Below are 13,874 nucleotides of genomic sequence, written 5' to 3' on the forward strand. Positions count from 1 at the left end.
ATGCTTACTCTGTCTTTGCTACCACGTGGAGGTCACCCAACTTGTGATCTCTCGTCCTCACACAAACTGCCCAGGGCTTTGTCTTTTAATAAAATCCACTTGGTTCCTAAAAAAAAAAAAAAAAAAAAAGATACCATTTCACCCCCGCCAGAATGATCAGGAGGAAATAAATTTTAATTGAGATTAACAAGTATTATAAAAGATGTGGAGAAATTGAAACCCTTATTGATTGTTGGTGGGAATACAAAATGGTACAGCTGTTGTAGAAAGCAGTTTGACGCTTCCTGAAAAGAAATAGCGGTAGAACTGCCGTATGACCCAGCAATATTACTGCGAGATCCATATCCTAGGGATCTAGCAGAAGTGACATAAACAGACACATGCACACATGTGTATTGTGGCATTATTCATCATGGCAAAAAAGGTGGTAACAAACTTTTTGTTATTTCCTGTGTCCATCAACAGATGAATGGATAAAATAAAATGTGGTATATGCATTCAATGGAATACTACGCAGCTATAAAAAAGAATGAGCTCCCAAAACATCTCAGAACATGGGTGAATCTGGAGAATATTGTGCTAAGTGAAATAAATCAATCACCCAAAAACCCAAATATTATGTATTCTCACCTCTTATGAAATAACAGGAACAAGTAAATAGAAACTAATGTTCACTAGGGGCTTCCAGGAATAGGAGGGGATGGAGAGATCCACTCTAGGTCACGGTGTTCTAATTGTTATTTTCAGGTGGCAGGGAGTAGGTTCCGATTCAAAGTGACCCTGTGGACCACAGAACTAAGCACTGCCTGGTCCTGCACCATCCTCACAATTGCTCTTATGCCTGAGCCCATTGTTGCAGCCACTGTCTCAATCCACCTCGCTTAAGGTCTTCCTCTGTTGCTGATCCTCTACTTTACCAGACATGATGTCTTTTTCCAAAGACTAGTCTTGTCTAACAACTTGACCAAAGTACATGAGATGAAATCTCTCCATCTTCGCTTCTAAGGATCAATCTAGCTCTACTTCTTCCAAGACAGACTTGTTTGTTCTTTTGGCCGTCCACAGTACCTTCAATATTTCTCACCAGTACCATAATTCACATGCATCAGTTCTACCGTGCTCTTCCTTACTCGCTGTCCAAATTTCAGAAGCATAGGAGACAATTGAAAGTGCCAGGACTTGGCTCAGCAGCACCCTAGTCCTCAAAGTGGCACCCTTGCTTTTCAACCCTTCAAAGAGGTATTATGCAGCAGATTTGCCCAATATTTGATTTGGTATCTTGACTGTTGATGCCATGAACATTGAGCGTGGATCCAAGCAAAATGAAATCCTTGACAATTATAATATTTTCTTTGTGAGGGTTTTTACTTTGTTTACATACCCAACCAAAACAAGTGCCGTGGAGTCGATGCTGACTCATAACCGCCCTGTAGGACAGGTTAGAGCTGTTCCCGGTGAGTTCCTAAGAGTGTAACTCTTTGCAGGAGTAGAAAGCCCACCTTTCTCTTGGGGAGAGGCTGGCAGTTTTGAACTGCTGGCCTTAGAGTTAACAGCCCAACACATAACCACTACACCAGATGGGAAAGATAGCATGGAATGAGGATGAGGCATACAAAGCTTGATAATGGTAAATTTTGTCACTAGAAAGTGCACAAGACAATAAAAGGAACTGTGGTGCTGTGGCATATATCATTTTTAAACAACAGAAAAATACATGTGTAGTGGTTTAGGCTGAATCCTCTAGAGGACCCAAACCAGTGATGCACATAGATAGAGAGAGAAACATCTTTCAAGAAAATGACTCACAGAATTGTAGAAGCTGCCAAATCCCAGATCCATGTGTCGAACATCAGAGGCTGATGGATTCAAAATCTCCAAGAATTGGGTATCAGACCAGGAGACAAGTGCAAGATCAAGAGAGAGCAAGCTTTGCAAAGCAACCGTATATGGCAGATGAAGCCACACCCCAAGGAAACTCCCCTTCCAAATGATTGGCTGCTCACATCAGATCAAGAAATGGAGGGTGGTTACATAATATTTGTCAAACCACTTAGGAATGCAGGAAGATCACAGGCCAGTGGATTGGAAGTCTTGTGGATCTGGCGGCATTATAAGCATCTCAGTTATAAGCACCCCTCAGTGCTCAGGGAACTCTATGTGGCTTCTCCGGCCCCAGAGGTCTGGTTGCATCAGGGTAGGTCTATTGGCTTCTCCAGCTCCCAGGGTTTAGCGCCATGTGTCTTGTCATAGAGCATCTTCTCAGGAGATAAAACAGGATTTCGCAGAATTCTCAGGAGAAGGCCATGCCCACACAGAGGCCTCATTGACAGACTAGACTCCACCCCTTCACTCTTAATCCTCTCAAATACCAAATTGACACCAGATTATGTAACTACCACAGCGGATTTACAGAATGCCTTATCCTCTGGCATGTCATCCCACATAGCATTGCTTCAGATCAAGAAACTCACTTAACAGCGAATGAAGTGCAGCAATGCCCATTGAATCCACTGGTCGTATCATGTTCCTCATCATCCTAAAGCAGCTGGCTTGATAGAACGATGGAATGGGCTCCTAAAGACACAATTATGGCACCAGCTAGGTGGCAACAACTTGCGGGGCTGAGGCAGTGTTCTCGAGGAGGATGTATATGCTCTAAACCAGCACCCAATATATGGTGCTGTGTCTCCAATAGCTAGGATTCATGGGTCCAGGAACCAAGGGGTAGAAGCTGGAGTGGCACCACTCACTATTACACATAGTGATCCACTTACAGCATTTTTGTTTCCTGTCCCAGCAACTCTATGTGCTTCAGGCCTGGGATTCCTGGTCCCGAAGGAAGGAACTCTCCCACCTGGAAATACAGCACCAAATTACACTGAACTGGCAGCTGAGAATGCCTCCTGGACACTTGGGCTCCTCATGCCTTTGGATCAACAGGTCAGGAAGGGTGTCACTGTACTGAGTGGTGTGACTGATCCTGATTACCAAGGAGAAATTGGGCTGGTGCTACAAAATATGAGGTAAAGAAGAATATGTCTGGAATCCAGGAGATCCCGTAAGTCATCTCTTAGTGCCACCATGCCCTGTGATTAAAGTAAATGGTAAGTTACAGCAACCCAATCCTGACAGGACGTATAATGACCCAGACCCCTCAGGAATGAAGGTCTGGGTCAACCCACCAGGCAAAAAAACACAGCCAGCTGAGGTGCTTGCTGAGGGCAAAGGTAATACAGAATGGGTAGTAGTAGAAGGTAGCTCTACCTATCAATTACGACCATGTGATCAACTGCAAAAGCGAGGTTTGTAATTGTCAGTTTATCTTCTTTATACGTGCTTATTGAATATCTTTCCTTTGTTCATGTATGATTTACCAGATACAATTAGATTCAGTGTGTTTTCATTTATATGTATGATAGGTGTATGATGTTAGGTGTGTGATTTCATTAGTGTCTGGAAAGTATATATGGCTAAAGAATTATGTACAGGTGCCAAGTTGGCAAGGGGTGGACTGTGATAGGTTTATTGTGCCAATCTGGCCAAAAGGAACATGTGGGAGGTTTGAACTGCTGACCTTGCAGTTAACAGCCCAATGCATATTCACTACACAGTGAATCAGGTCACAGTTGCATTGGAGGCTTAAGAGGTAAATGGCTCTGCAAGGCCCGCCCCCGTCTCTGTTGCTCTCTGGTGATCAGAGTGTGCTTGAGCGTGCTGCTGCTTTAGCTAGTTCTCTGCCTCAACCTATGAGCTACACACCTGTGGGCCAGGCCCTCTCAGGGGTGGTGTCACTCGAGCTGGAGGTTCCTTCAAGACCTGCCTTGTCACGCTGCTGGTGCATACATCACTTGAGCTTGAGGCTGGTGGACCCTGTCACCTTGCTGTTTGTTTGCACTCCATATCCCATCCAGGCCTGCTTTGCTAAGCTCCCAAGTTGCTGTCTGTCGGTGACCCACCCTGCTGCATGCTTCCTGTGGGCAAACTCTTGTACAAGGGAGGACTCTGCTGTCTGCTTCCTTGATCTTGAACCAGCAGCCCATGTAAATTAAAGGACTTCCAGTATATTAACTGTTCCACAGAAGTGAGCTGAACTGAACCCTCTGTACTGCTGTGTGGACTAATTAGCTGTTATATTCCTTCTTGCTGTATAAACCTATCTATATATATATACATATATGTATGTGTGTGTATATATATATATAAATAAATATAAAATCATAAGTGTCCTGTGTTTTTTCTCTAGAGAACCCTGCCTAACACAGGCTTCAAAAAGTTTGTGGGGAAAATTGAATTAATGAACTTTTTGATGCTCCTACATATATATATGAATATATATAGAGAAGCCCTGAGGGCATAATGGTTATACACTAGGCTGCTAATTATAAGGTCAGCAATTTGAAACTACCAGCTGCTCCTCGGGGGAGAGACTGGGCTTTCTGCTTCCTCAAAGGCTTACAGTCTGAGAAGTTCACAGGGCAGTTCTACCTTGTCCTATCGGGTCGCAATGAGTCAGCATTCCCTCAAAGGCAATGAGTACAGGTTTATACAGATGCATCTCTATGGAACTCTGTGCACACATATCCACATAATAATAAATAATAATAAATTACATAGGGGTGACAGCTATGGCATTGCCAAACAGCTCACGGAATTGGATTTCTGGACTTAGGACCATATCTCATGGGACATCTCAATCAGTTGCCATAGAATCATTCATAAAGTGTTGTTCCACATGCTAGTTTAACGGGTAGTGCCTGGAGTTTTAAAAGCTTGTGAGTGGACATCCGAGATACAATGAATAGCATTTACTTGTACAGTACACAGGGTTGCTATGAGTTGTAACAGATGCCATGGCACCTAACAACAAATACTACCTCAATGACACCTCTAAGAGTCCAGTGGTGTGGAGTATGCCAAGATGTTCCTCCTTCCCCGATGAAGGTAAAGAATAAATTGTTACATTTGGTCACTCTGAAAGCCAAAACGAGGTATAATGCCTAGTTGGGTCCTTTGGATGTCAGAGAAAACACTGGGGGATGCTTCTTCAGCCCATTTACCCAGGGGCCTGAAACTGCGCGTCTTGCATGCACCCACCACACAAGAAGACTGTCACCAAACCCAGGGTGTCTTGCAAGTTGCTCTGCCCTTCAGGGCCTATGATGCAGCAGATACAATGGTTGGCATGTCCATGGCAGAAAGAATCGCGTTTGGAGTCTTCGACAAGCACCTATTGAAGAATCATCGTGCAGACCCTGAGTAATCTGGAGCAAAGTTCTGCCATCCTCTGCAGATAACTTAGTGTTCTTCTTGAGAAACAGCGTTTGGCTTGCCTTAGTAGAACCTGAACATATCACCACCAAGTTACCATGTCATCCGAGCTGTTCTTCATGACCTAGATGTTGTCTGACCCACGGAATCAGAAGTTGGATATGAGATCAGGCTGGAGCAGGGCCTGAAGGCACAAATGAGTTATATGAAGAAGTGGTTCAACTGTCCATGTTCGCTTCTCTTTCGCCCAGCCTATACCTGCGTCTTCCTGGGAAGTTTTCTGCAATCAGTTGATGATAGAGAAAAACTCATGCCTGGTTTATAAATGATTTTATACAAGATGTGGCCTCCCCTCAAAAGTTGACAGCCCATTTCTGGGCCTGCCATGAAGAAAAGTGATGGAAATGAATCTTCCCACTGGGCCGAAATTCAAGCAGCACATCTGGTTGGTAATTTTTCCTGGAAGAAGAAATGGCTAGATGTGCAATGGTGCACCAGTTCCTGGGCTTTGGCCAATAGCTTGGATGGCTGATCAGAGATTTGGAAGAAACATGATTGGAATTGGTGGCATAGTGGTATGAGGAAGACTCACAGAGAAAGACCTCTCTGAAGAGGGCAAAGCTGAGAAGATGCATCTCCTGAGCATGTTCACTAAAGGAGGATCCCATCAGAGATCTTTACCAATCAAGCAGATAGGATGCTGTGTTCGGTGACCACCAGTCAGTCTCTTCCCTCAGCCACTCCTGTCATTGCCCGTGGCTCATGAGCAAACTGGCCACAGCGGCAGGAGTGGAGGTCATGCATGGGCTCAGCAACATGAACGTTCATGGATTAAAGTCCGTGGAAAAACACATCTGGCTCGGATACCCACAGTGCTAAGTGTCCAATCTGCCAGCAGCAGAGACCAACGCTGAGTGCCCGATATGACACTATTCCCTAGACTGTCAGTCAGTCATCTGAATACACTGGACTTCTTCCATCACGGAGAGGGCAGCATTTTGTTCTTACTGTGACAGACAATGTGGGCATGCGGAATTCCCTTCCTTACACGGGATGTCTCAGCCGAAACTACTATCCGTAGACCCACAGAATGGCAGCTCTTGCACCACTGTACACACATCATTGCCTCAGGGCAAGGGGATCACTTCAAAGCAAATGACATACACCAACAGACCCAGGCTTGTGGACTGCCGTGACCTTGCCAGGTCCCGGGAGCCCTCGAGCTGTGGTAGGTCACATGTTAGGCTGACAACCTCAAAGTTATCAGCAGCTCCAACAACCCCCACTGCTCCTCAAGAACCATAAGTATTCACAGCCTTGGAAACAGTGAAGACCAGTTCTACTCTGGCCACAAGTCACTAGGACTTGGTGGCATAGGATCTGAGTGTCATGTTTCCAATCAGCCAGAAGCTGCTGACGTCTAGTACATTGAAATGGCCTTTTGAAGACTCCATAATGGCTCCAGCTAGGTGGCAAGACCTGGCAGGGCTTGGACAACGTCCTCCAAGATTCCACGTGTCCGCTAAATCAGCATCCAATCAATGGAGCTTTCCCTTCATAGCCAAGAGTCATAGCCTCAGGGATCCACAAGTAATTATGTGTGTGCGCGGGGAGGGGGTGTCACCCCCCACTCTCCTCTGCAGTGATCCACTTACAAACCTTTTCTTCTATTCCCACAGCCCTGTGCTTTGCTGATCTGGAGGTCTTAATCCAAAGGGAAGAGTTCTCCCACCAGGGCGCACCCAGCATCCACAGATTCCTTAGAACTGAAAGGTAAGATAGTCACCTAGCCACGTTGCGCACCATACCTATGAATCATCAGGCAGAGAAGGAGACGGCTATATTGTCCAGTGTGTTTATTCCTGGTTACTAAGGAGAAAGTGACTGTCATTACATAGAGTAAATCTACAACACAGGGGATCCTTAGGGTGTCTCTAGGCCTGTGATTAAACTCAATAAAAAACTATACCAGTCCAATTCAGGTAGGACTACTAATGGCCTAGTCCCTTAAGGAATGACGGTCTGGGTAACTGTACCCGGCACAGAATCATGACCAGCTGAGGAACTCACTGAAGTCAAAGGGACTATAGAGTGGGTGCTGCCAACAGTAGTTCTAAGTACCAGCTATGGTCACATGACCAGTTGGAGAAACTAGGACTGTAATTATAATGAGTATTTCTTCCTTGTTTTCTTCTGTGTTTAAATGTATGTGCATATATATGTATACAAAGACATTTGTACATGTAAAGATTTAAACAAGGTTTATAAGAACAAAGATATTTGATATTCGAGGGGGTACCAAAACAAAAGGCCAGGACAAAGCTCCACTGGGCAGAGCTTTCATAGTATGCATTTTTCCTGCTGGGCAAACATCGAGCAACTCCGAGTTAGTGCACCCAGTGGTGTTGCCTGGGAAAGCTCTCTCTGGTCACAGTGAATTTTTTCGTAAAAGCAGTTTCACTCAAACCTCATTTTGGGGACGGCCGATTTAAAAGAACCGTGTGCGGCTGTGGAATTTTGTTTCCTGCCCAGGAAAAATGCCAGAGAAACGTTTGTGATGTTGAACACAGCTTACAAGGACAGCACTATGGGAAAAACTCAAGTGTATGAGTGGTTTTCTCTTTTCAAAAAAGGTGAAATGTTGATTGATGAATGTGTTAGTCTGGGTAAACTAGAGTATACAATTCATAGACTCTCATATGTATATAAGAAATAGTTTTATATACAAGAGCAATTGAATATTGAGAAAATATCCCAGCCCAGATCAGATCAAGTCTGTAAGTCTGATATTAGCCTTTATGTCCAATACCAGTCTATACGTTCCTTTTCAGACTCACACAACACATGCAATGATGTGGAGACCAGAAAGATCACAGGCCAGTGGGTGGAAAGTCTTGTGGATCCAATGGCGGTGGAAGCATCTCAGCACTGGGGTGGGTCTCCGCGTGGCTCCTCCAGCTCCAAGGCTCTGGCTGCATCAGCGTGTCTCTATGTCACTCGTTGTCAGTAATGTCTCATAGGGAGTGACCGTATGTCCCGCCTCCAATGAGCTATTTATCTCCTTAGCGCCTCCAAATGAGGTCATCAAGCTGTGACCTGATTGACAAGCTAAACTCCACCCCTTCACTCTTAAGTCTCAAATTGACAACAGATTAGGTAACTACCACAATGACAAACTTTGTTCTGGATGTCCGTCAACTTCCCAAATAGATGAAAATGTGCACAAAATCCATGCACTTGTGCTTGAAGACCGATGAAAAACCATTGAAGAGATAGGGAAGTTTTCTGGACTATCTTTTTTTTTTTTTTCTATCTTGGAGCTTGGCTCAGCAATTTTAATGGAAGATTTGGGAATTAGAAGGATTGCTGCAAAATCGGCATCATGTGGAAACATGCCGTGCTTTGAAAGAACAGCTCTGAAGCGACCCAGACAAGACATGGTGCTAGTCTTATGACCCCAAAAGCAAACTTCAGTCAAGCCAGTGGAAGACGCCATCATCCCTCATCCAAAAACTCCTGGTCAAGTGAAATCAAAGATCAAGGCAATGCTCATTTGTTTGTTTGTTTGTTTATGTGAGGGGGAGAGTGCGTTTGGAGTTCATTCTACCAGGTCAGGGTTTTAATTTGGAGGTTATGAAAAGATTGAGTAACAGTGTGCAACAAAAAAGGCCTGATTTTTGATCAGAAAATCAGAGAGCCACAAATGTTGGAGGGGCTGTGGTGAAATAGGAACTCTCCTCCACTGCTGGTGGTCGTGTAGATATATGTACAGCCACTGTGGAAAGTGATTTGATGATGCATAAAGATAATGGAAATCGATCTACCTTATGACCCAGCCATCCCTCTACTAGGCATATACCCAGAAGAGGTAATAACACATGACCAGTCATCTGTGCTCCAATGTTTATTGCAGAGTAATTCACAATCGCAAAGAGTTGGAAACAACCTAAATTTCCTTCAATAGACGAGTGGATTAGTAAACTCTGGCACATACACACAATAGAGTACTACGCAGCACTAAAAAGCATGGACAATCACATGAAGCACGTCATTTCATGGGAAGAGTTGGAAGGAATTACACTAAGTGAGGTCAACCGGTCACAAAAGGACAAGTACATGAGTCCCCGGAGGTAAATACAGTCAGCACAGCAGGAATAGAAGAAAAGACACTTATCTCACAATAGACAGATGGAAACATGGGCAGTCAGGGGAAGGTCAGACCAAACCCGGGGAGGTACATGTGAATCTAACCTAAAGAAGGGGAAAGGGAGAAGGAGGAGGAAGAATGGGGGTGGGGAGAAACTGAGATGATGACATGGGGGGAACAGGGCACTAACCCACCCAGGGGGAGAGTATTGGTTGTGTCTCCACAGAATTGGAGCGTGCATACAGACCCCACCAGGGTGCGCCAAACCAGAAAGGCAACATAACCATGCGGAGGAATGCATGAAAAGACTGGACTACAGGGCCGGCCCCAAACAGAGCCAGTCTGTCCCCCACCCTGGAGTGTGTGCCGCAGAGAAGGACACTAGACCTTCTGGTGGGGGAAAGGAACTGACCTACCATAACCAGACGGAAGCAAACCAAGAAGGAAACAGAGCAAAAGAGAAAGGGGCAGTTGGCCTAGGCACACCAAGCCCGGAGGATGAGGTCCCTGCATGGAGCTGCTAAGGCACAGCTAGGACTGTGGGACTGCCAGCAACTGAAGACATGTTGCCCCTAACTGGAGCATACAGTGGCAGGGGACAATAATGGGGACACGCGGCGGGGAGACGGTCTGGGAATGGAGCATAACAGATCAGCAATTGGAGTAAAGCCGATCCACAGAGCCCCTGAGGAGCCCCAAGAATGGACTTTGGTCTAGGAAGGGCATCCCCCAGATCTCCTCCAGGACCAGTGGGGAGGGACTTAAGGGGTCCAGCAGACAGACCTGGATCTATGTAGGGTTTTTTTTTTTTTCTCTCTCTGTCTCCTTTTGTTTTCTTATTGTTCAGACTAGAACATTGCTGGTTTGCCTACTTATATGGGACAGGCATGGGAAAGAAGCTCAGGGAGAAAGCAACAGGGCCAGTGGCCCTGGAGGGTCTTGGTGGAAGAAGGAGTCAGGGAGAAGAGTGTGGTGAGTGGATAACGCCATGGACAGGGGAACAACTAGGGAATTGAAGCCAACATCTAGGAGGGTGTAGAGATTGGGTGAGCATTAGAGCAACACCAGTTTGGCTGAGAGGAAGTACTAAGAGGTGGAAGAAGGGAGAAAGTGATGGTGGGGCAGGAGGAGGCAAAAGGAAACAGAGGTAAGCTCTAGGAAGCAATGGTATAGATAGGGCTATTAACAGAGGTGTGCATTTACCGTATATACTCGTGTGTAAACAGTTTTTCACAATTTTATGCAGTTTTTGTTTTAAAATTAGGTGCCTCGGCTGATATTCAGGTTGGCTTATACTAGAATATATATGGCTTATACTAGAGTATATATGGTATGTAAATACATTAATCCATAAAAATAGAGGTACTGGCCTAGGTACATATATTTATAAGGCAATACATTGAGGCTGCAGATGGACCTTGGGCCTCAGCACATACCCTCCCTCAATACAAGAACACTTTGCTATAACAAGTTGACATTTTGTGATGCTCATCTCCCCACACACATGATCACTGAAGACAAATGGGTGCATAAGCCGATGTGGTGAAGGCAGAGGATGGTGCCCGGCTATTAAAAGATACAGGATCTGGGGTCTTAAAGGCTTGAAGTTAAACAAGGGCCATCCAACAGTGAAGCAACAAGCCCACAGGGAAGAAGCACACCAGCCGGTGTGATCATGAGGTGTCATTGGCACAGGGCAACGGGTGTGAGAAGATTCACAATAAACAACAAACAAACAAACAAAAATGCATTGGTGAGAAGTGGGTGGTTGGAGCAGAGACCCAAAGACCATCTGTGGACAATGGAACATCCCCTCACAGAGGGGTCACAGGGAGTGGGTGAGTCAATCAAGATGCACTAGAGCACTGATGGATCACACAATATACCTCTGATCCCTTGAGGCCTCCTCACCCTCCACTATCATGACCCCAGTGCTGCTTCCCACTCTGGACTAGATGGGAGCATGTACATAGGTATAGGCAAGAGATAAAACTCTCAACACACAGAACCCAGGAACAGGAATGAGAATAGTGATACCAAAAGGGTAGGGGCAAGGGGGAAAAGGTGGGGATGGAGGGGGTACTAATCAAAATGAATGGCACATAACCACACACCACCATCCGGGGGAAGAACAACAGAAACCAGAGGGGAAGGGAGACAGTGGTCGGTGTGAGATATGAAGATAACTAACAATCTATAACCTGTCAAGGGGCCATGAGGGTGGGGGTGGAGGGTGAGGAGGGAAAAAGAGGAGCTGATCCCAAGGGCTCAATGGAAAGTAAATATCTAGAAAAGAATGATGGCAATATATGTACTAATATGTCTGATACAATTGATGTATGGATTGTAACAAGAGTTGTAAGAGCCCCCAATAAAATGATCTGGTAAAAAACAAATGGCCTGATTTGTGGCAAATGGGGACTGGTTTTGCCACTGGGACAATACATATGCTCACACAAAACAGCATGCCTTTCTTGCCCCACGCACCTTACTCGCCAGACCTCTATCCATGTGACTTCTTTTGGTTTCCTCGAATGCAGAGGGACATGAAAGAACAGCGATTTGGCAACAGAGAAGAGGTGATGGAAAACATGAAGGAGGTGCTGTCTGCCATCCAAACATGAGTTTGAAAAATGTTTCCAAGAAGGGAGTCGCAGATTTGACAAATGTATGACATGTTATGGAGAGTACTTTGAACGTGATAAGGTTGCTTTGTAAAAAAAAAAAAAAATACATAGCTTTGAAAAAAAGATTCTGGGTAGTTTTTTTTGGTACCCCCTTGTATACCAAATATATATTTATATTGTAGTTAGGAGTTCAGTGCTTACCTGACAGTATCACCTGTACCATAAAATACAATATGTAGGCTTAGCACGTTTTCCATTGTGCACATGTTAGTTGGGGCATGGCAGGCAGAAATATGATGTTGCAGTTGTCTTTATTTAGAGATTGCAGGTTATTTCAGAAGATGCCTAGTTGACAAGGGTGGACTGTAATAGTTAGGGGTTTTTTGTTGTTTGTTTGTTTGTTTTTAATTTAATCAATGTATTGGGGCCTCATACAACTCTTATCACAATCCATACATACATCCATTTTGTCAGCACATTTGTACATTTGTTGCCACCATCATTCATAGTTAGTTTTTATATGTAAATTTGGTTATGAATTGCTTCCCAGTGGTCTGGGCAAGCACTAGACTAGGTGCTATTCTATAATTCACCCCAATGTGATGCAACGAATCATTTTCCACAATGGAACAATAAAGCAGCTGAAAGAGAGTTCTTTAGGGGTGATCTGCCTCCAGACTATAACTGTTGAGAGACTGGGAAAACTCACTCTTACTCTGCACTCTTCCTATTGCCAGATTGTGGATCACAGGACACAAGTCTCCAGGCTGCTGTCTGACCCACATGAAGAATTTTGAGCCTACAATCTGACCTGCATATTTTGGATTTGCCAGCAATCACTACTACACACACAGCCAATCCCATGAGCCAAAAGGAGTCTCTAGCCTATCACCTTACTCAAAGATGTTTATAGACTTGCCAAATCCCACATTTATGAGTAAATTCCTCTCACTACCTATATATCAGATGCATCTGAAAAAACAAATGTGGCCATCAAGTTGATCCGGACTCATACGAGTTGGGCTGTTAACCACAAGGTCGGCAGTTTGAAACCACCAGCTGCTCCATGGGAGAAAGATGAAGTTTTCTATTTCCCGTAAAGAGTTAGAGTCTTGGAAACCCACAGGGGCCACTCTACTCTATCCTATAGGGTCTCTATGAGTTGAATCGGGTGCATCTACATATATATATGGATCACTGACTCAAGTGGCATAATAATTAAGTACTCACTGCTAACTGAAAGGTAGCTTGATGGCTCAAACTCAAATACCTAAGGATTTGCTCCCCTGAAGATTTCAGCCTAAGGGGCTGATCTACTCTTCTTCTCTAGCACTAGCCTACACTATGAGTTAAGTGACTTGACAGCACATAATAAGCACAAAATAGGTTTCTCTAGAGAACCTGAACAAAGACATAAGGGGATTATAATGGCCAGTCAATCCAAGTGACCTAGGAGGGGAAAGAGGCCCAGTGCCGTCCTTGTTTACGTGTTGAGCTGCTAATCACAAGGTCAGGAGTTTGAAACCACCAGCCACTCTCAAGAAAAAGCGCTTTTCTAGTCCTGTAAAAAGTTACAGAAATCCAGAGGGACAGCTCTGCCCTGTTCTTAGGGTCACTGTGAGTCAGAATCAGCTCCATGGCAGTGAGTAGGAAGGGGGAGGAGGACTAGCCCCTCTCCCAGCCCAGGCCCAGGGACTGTCACCTGCAACTCTGCAGTGAAGGTCCCTGGAGTGGTATGTCTCCATAGTGCACACTCCACCTGCCTCCCTAGGCAACCCACAACTCACTCCTCAGGAGGACAAGAGGACAGACCAGCCTCGCGGCGGGGGGGG

The sequence above is a fragment of the Echinops telfairi genome, unplaced genomic scaffold (assembly GCF_000313985.2).
Source record: "Echinops telfairi isolate 266 unplaced genomic scaffold, ASM31398v2 ScPeMD7_2291;HRSCAF=2852, whole genome shotgun sequence".
Classification (NCBI taxonomy): domain Eukaryota; kingdom Metazoa; phylum Chordata; class Mammalia; order Afrosoricida; family Tenrecidae; genus Echinops; species Echinops telfairi.